Source organism: Castanea sativa, chromosome 9 (assembly GCF_040712315.1).
Source record: "Castanea sativa cultivar Marrone di Chiusa Pesio chromosome 9, ASM4071231v1".
NCBI lineage: Eukaryota > Viridiplantae > Streptophyta > Magnoliopsida > Fagales > Fagaceae > Castanea > Castanea sativa.
Window position 1 is genome coordinate 39,052,342 of NC_134021.1, and position 7,067 is coordinate 39,059,408.

Genomic DNA, 7,067 nt, shown 5'->3' on the forward strand with positions numbered 1-7,067 from the left:
ATTTCCCATTTGCTTTTTTCACCAGCACGACGTTGGCCAGCCACTCGGGATAATAAACCTCTCGGATAAAGTCTGCCTGCAACAACCTGTTAACTTCGTCTGTGATTACTCGATTTCGTTCGGGGGCAAAGACCCGTCGTCTCTGTTGGACGGGCTTTTTCTCGGGGTCTGTTTTCAACTCGTGCTGGATTACTTGGCGTGGTATACCGGGCATATTCTCGTGGCTCCATGCAAATACGTCCAAGTTTCCCTTAAGGAAGTGGACGAGTTTATTTCTCATTTCGGGGCTTAAGGTCGTCCCTATCCTCGTCACCTTTGCAGTTTCCCCCTCGACGAGTTATACTGTTTCCAGGGCTTCCATGTTGTCTTCTTTTTCTCCCTCGATCGTCCATGTGTGGTTTTCCCCTACAGCCAGCACGGCCTGGTAGCATTCTCTGGCTAACACTTGGTCTCTTTTTACCTCGCCGACTCCGTCTTCGGTTGGGAATTTTATCTTTAGGCAGTAGGTGGACGTGGCTGCTTTCCACCTGTTGAGCGTGGGTCTCCCAATGATCACATTATATGAGGAGGGGCAATCTACCACCAAGAAGTCCAGCTGACGGGTCTGCTGCTTCGGGTAGGCGCTTATTGTGAATTTTAGCATCACAACGCCCTTGGGGTATACTCTGTCTCCGCTAAAGCTAACGAGGGGGGAATCGAATGGGCGCAATCTACCAGGATTTAGTTTCAGCTGTTGGAAAGCCGGTAAGTACATGATGTCTGCGGAGCTGCCGTTGTCGACGAGGATCCTCTTAGTGTTAAACCCTTCGATTGTGAGTGTTATGACCAAGGGGTCGTTATGGGGCTGCCTTACTCCCCGAGCATCCTCTTCGCTGAAGAATATATCCTAGTTTGTCCGTCTTTGCTTCAATAGGGGATCCATATGGACACTGTTTACTTGCCTCTGGCATGCTTTCTTGAGTGACTTGTATGATCCCCCTATGAATGGCCCCCCTGCGATTGTGTTTATTTCCTCGATCACGTCCTGTTGTGGTTGGGACGGGCGAATCTCATTTTTGGACGAGGATTCACGTTGGCTCTTGTCGACCTCCTTGAACCTGCCGGATTCCCCCTTTTTTACATACTTTTGAAGCTTTCCTTTTTGTATCAACTTTCCTTTCAGGTCTCGGCAATCCTCCGTGTAATGGCCGTGATCCTTGTGGAACCGGAAATATTTGTTTTTTTCGCGCACGTTTGGTGACGAATGCAAGGGTCTCGGCCATTGTAGGTAGTGTTGGTCCTGGATCTGCGTCAAAATCTTGTCAACAGGCATAATTAGAGGTGTGAATTTTACCGGTCGTGGAGCTTTCTCGTCCCTTCGTTTGTCAATGTCACCTCCTCGACGGCTTGGGCGTTCCCTCTTTTGTCCCCTGCATTTGTCTTCCTTCCTTCTTTCCTTCTTTGGCCTTTCCTCGTCTACAATGGCTGCCAGTGTGTCCTCAGCATTCATGTACTTTTGGGCTTTCAGTAGCATCTCCGCCATTGTCTAGGGCGGATTTTTTGCCAGTGAGACGACGAATTCTCTGGACTTAAGCCCTGCTTTAAATGTTGTCAGCTAGACCTTGTCGTCCGTGTCGTCCACCTCTAGGGTCTCTCGAGTGAAGCGTTTCACGTATGACCGCAAGGTCTCCCTCTCTCCTTGCTTAATAGTGAGTAGTTGATCTGCTGGTCTCTTAGGACATTGCCCCCCGAAAAAATGGCGCAGGAAGGCACTACTTAACTGCTTGAAATTGTCGATGGACGAAGTGGGCAGTCTCGTGAACCACTCTCTTCCAACTCCCTTCAACGTAGTAGGGAAGGAACGACACATGATCTCATCAAGGGGCTGTTAAAGGCCTAGGGTCGTCTTGAAAGTATTAAGGTGATCTTGGGGATCCTTGAGCCCATCAAAAGGCTCGAGCTAAGGCAGCCAAAATTTTGCTGGTACTAGTCGTTCTAAGACCGCCATGGTAAAAGGGGAGTTCGTCGCCCTGACCATTCTATCTAGGCTTCGATCCGTCTTCTCTTTGATGGCATTTCTTAATTCGTCCATCTCCTTTCTCATTTCTTGGAGGATGTCGGAATGTTGTTCCTCTGGAGTAATGGTCCTTCATTGGTCACTCCTTCCGTGGCTGTCCCCCTCGTCCTCTTGGACAGCTCTTGACCGGTTCTCCTCCTGCTGTAGCCTTTGTTTCATTTCCTGATTCTGTCTGGTGAGTTCTTCAACGGTGGCCACGAGAGTTCGAACTTGCTGTGCCAAGGCCACTGAGTCCTGGTTGGATTCCATCTAGAGCTAGTAGGAACCGCGTTCTCGTTGTATGAGAAAATCGTTCCCACAGACAGCGCCAAACTGATGAAGCAGAATCTCATCGGTTGCTTTGGGGTTCGTCCAGATGGTGCCGGTTGTACTCTGACGAACCTATGGAAACAAGAACTTACTCGAATGGTCACCGGTGTGGTGCCTGCCACAACGCCTCCGATGCCCAAGTCAGTGTGAAAGAAGGTAGCAGTCAAAATATTAAAAATAACTTAGTATATGTTGTGATGTTGTGTGTACCTTGTATTGGTGTTGTGAGGGCTTTATATATCCATGTGGACTATAGCCGTTGGGGTGTTAATGTCTTCCCTGATAACGTCTCTGGCGGAGTAATGGGTTTTAATGCGTTTCCACCGGTTCGTCCAGCTGGTCCTGTAACGGTCCGGGACATTATTGGCAGCATTGAATGGCCTTAATGTTCTCGTCAATGACACGGATGATCGGCCAGGTTTGTCTGTGGAGGCGGTCTCGTCTGTGTTCAACTTCGTCAGTCCCATCAGTTTGAGGTGTCACCAATCACTTAAAACAATCTAAACACTCATTTATTTGATAATCATTTTACCTAACAAATTTAAATCTCCCCAGCGTAACTTCTCGTCTTCCCTAGGTTCCTCTAAAGCCTAGAGAAAGTAGAAGCTCCAAACTTGTGTCTATCTACGAGCTTGAAACCTCTCCAGTTTAGACTGGTAGAGGATTTTTCCATCGTTTTTTTCTTCCTTTCTTTTCCTGTCGCTCCCAAAATCGATAGTAAAGATACCCTTTGAATACCTTTTGGCTTACACTCTGTTTTTCTCCCATGGAATCTGAAATGGAGGAAATGTGGAAGCGATTTAGGTTGTCAGAGAAGGAAGGGGACGAGATGCTAATTAAATCTAAGGAGGTTACTTACTCTCAAAAGCGAGCCCAATTCGATCTATTAGTGAAACTCCAGATCAACAAAGATTACAATAAAGAAGCATTCAAAGCTACATTACGTCAACTTTGGCGTTGCTCACATGGGGTTTCTATTAATGATGTTGGAAATAACTTATATCTGGCCATCTTTGAGAAGGAAAGCAACTTGGAAGAGATTATTGCCAAAGAGTCCATGGTCTTTTGATAAACACCTCATTTTACTAAAGCGTTTCCAAGGGGATATGAGTCCTTGTGATGTAAAGTTCAAGCATGCTTCGTTCTGGATCCGTGTTTTTAATGTTCCAATAAAGAGCATGAATAAAGAAATGGGAGGTAAAATAGCAAAGGAAATTGGTGAACTAGTCACAGTGGACGTTCCTCGAAATGGTTTGGCATGGGGACCTTTCCTTCGCATTCGTGTGAATATGGATATAACAAAACCACTAATGCGTGGAAAGATAATGCGGATCGAAGGATTGGAGGCTGGGTGGATTTATTTCCAATACGAGAGGCTTCCAATATTCTGTTATAGGTGTGGTATTCTCGGTCACAATGATCGTGCGTGCCCCCAAAGACGAGTGGGTCGACTTTCTTTGGAAGAGGATGAATTACAATATGGTCATTGGTTTAGAGTGGTGGCTCCAAGAAAACAGAGTCAAGGCAATACTCAACACAATCATCAATCTCACTCACATGCACTTATTCCTGATGACCAAGCCCCTGAACCAGATGTGGATGACACTGTCTACAATTTGGAACCTACTTCCCCTCTTCAGCTGAACTCTCAACGGATTTCCAACGTTCGCGGAACAGGGGCGATAGTTGTGGACCAAGCAGAGAAACCGCTTTTTCAGTGGATAACACAATAATCAATTCGAATGTGGGGGAACCCAATTTGAATTCAAAAAATGAAACAGCACCAGAAGGATCTGTGAAGTTGAACGGGATACAAGAGAATAAGGGTGAGATTGTGCAACAACGTGATATGGGAAAGAAGCAGCTGGACGAAGTTTTAAATTTGAATGATGATGGGGTTCGGGTTCTGACTAGTAACAAGATAAGTACTGGGACGGATTTCACGGAAAATGATGTCGACTATATGGAGGCAGAAGATTGTGAGGTAATTGTAGTTGATAATGATCAAAAACCAAAACATTCGGCTGGAATAAATAAACAATCTCCTGAAGATTTATCGGTTAGAAAAAGTCTTAAGGAAGTGGAAAAAGCATCTTCGCGGGTCTAATGAAGCGGCTATTCTACAACCATCTGAAAACTCACAAATTTCTAATAAAAGATCATCTGTACATTATGGTAGTGCTGATGGTGAAGATCAAACTCCTGTAAAAAAGAGAGCTGTGGAAGGGTGTGTGGCCTCAGCTCAATGCTCCATAGTTGAGGTTGGTCTTCAGCCTTTCCAACTAAGTTGAAAATTCTTAACCTTTTAGAGACCTTCACTGGTTGGTGAAGGAGGAAGGTTCAAAGAATTTGATTTCTCCCCAAAAAAAAAAAAAAATTTGTCAACCATTGATGATGCTTCCAAAGACAACATGGCTTCAACCTTTAATCCAACTGAATCATGTATACATCTGCTGCGAGATTGTTCCTTTGCACAAGTCGTTTGGCTTCATGCTCCTTATTGGAATTCTTTCAGGCCGGTCATGCATGTTTAGTTTTTCCTAGAAGTTAAATAAATTGATCTTTGAAGTCTATGGTCTCATATTGCTACTTACACTATGGAGTTCATGGAGGTCAATGCAATCAAGATTAGATTGTATTCTTTGGAAGTGGTGAAGGATATTAAGTTGATCTGCGAACAATTTGTTAGTGTGTATATATATATATATATATATATATATATATTTTAGTTTCTTTTAAGATATCATTGTGTTGCTCTAGCTATTGCTAATGTTGTAACTTGCAAAAGAGAATGAGAAGACCATTGTTTTAACCCTCTTTTCTCTTTTCCAATTCTATACCATGATATTGAATGAATAAAGTTTACTTTTGTTTTCTCTAAAAAAAAAAAATTCATTTATTTGATATTAAAGTTTATAAATCACATTTATTATCATATTAGTAAAAATTTTATAGCATGTTTAGTATTTTACAAAAAATAAAATAAAGAAAAAAAGGATGAAAATTGGTGTAACTACTAGTATAAATTTTTTTTAGTATAATTAGAGCACTCTACAAATATTTTTCTAAGCGAAATTACCATTGCTCACTCTTGGTGCAGTGGTTACTTCACAAGTATAAGGGTGTGGGGAGTAAGAGTCAAGGTTCAAGTCTCCAGAAGTGAGTTTCACACACATATACACTTAAATTAGGATAGAGTAAAATTTCTATCTTGTATAAAAAAAATACCTAAACAAAATTAAATTAGGATAGAGTAAAATTTCTATCTTGTATAAAAAAAAATACCTAAACAAAATTAAAAACACCTATTATCAGTCTTAACAATTTATACTTAAATTTTATTTATGAATAATATATCTCGGTACACTTATTGAGATATGTCTACATGCCAAATAATTGTATTTTTTATTCATCTTTTGACTCACTTCTCTCTGCCACTTGGATTAGCTGATGTTTGTATAGATAAATTGATGTTGGCAACCTTTGGATTGGCAAATGATGGAGATCAGTGATGCTCTTGACGCTATTGTTGTCAAGCGATAGTAGAAGGGTCTTTTTGTTGTTGAAGGTGCTTTACAAAGGAGACGGTGGTGTAGCTATGAAAGGAAAGGTGGGGAAGAGAAAAACAAATATTAATATCTTTAGAGATCAAAAAAATATTTAAATAAAATAGAGAAACTAATATTAAGTCTGACGTAAGTGTATGTGACTTTGAGTTTGTTAAAAGAGAAAAAGTGAAAATTTTATTTTCTAGACCGAATAATTTGACTAAAATTGCGTTGAGATTGATGTAAATACTCTAACAATATGATTGTGCCAAGAATAAACTACCTTTTATATATATATATATGTATGTATGTATGTATATGACCATCGATACTCCTCCAACTATTGAATTAAAAAATTAATTAATTACTATTGAATTAAAAATTAATTAATTAATAAATATTTTTTTAAATCTTGTAAAGTAATTTTTTTACCACTTATAATGTATGATTGTAATTTTTTAAAACAGAAAATATTTTAAATTTTGTTTCAACATTTTATTTGAAATAGTAATTTAAACTTTTTTAACTTTGGTAATAGGGCTTCATATAGAGTAGAATATGAGAATTAAATATCTTGGTTGAAAACGCCAAATAGTCAGTTAAGTAATAAGACTCTTGATATGCATAACAATTTTAGCTTACCTATGATATGATGAAGACTCTAATAACTAATTTATTTACACTATAAGAAATAAAGATGCATTTTGACAAGTTTTTCTAATTTGAATTGTACATAATCAATTGTAAAAAAGGATTATCTTCATTTGTTATTCTAAGGATCCTTACTAGTAATTTCATACTAAATTGTGTAGAATTCTATGAATTACAAAGGAAAAAATTATTATAAGTCTCCCAACCTAATATGGCAATCAGGAATTTGTTTGGCCATTGAAATAGAGTTTCAACGAAAGAAACTCTGTTCCTATTTGGCCATTTATTATTATTATTATTATTATTATTATTATTATTATCATCTTATATTTAGGGATGCTGTTGTGCTTTTAGTAATGCTGGTCCTATCAAAAGCTTCGAGCTCAATTTCAGCCCCATGACAAGGAACTTCAGAGAAATGCTATGGACAACGCGAGATATAAAATGTATCTCTATCTCACTACTGTATAGCACAAATCATACTATCTCCATCCTTAGAATTT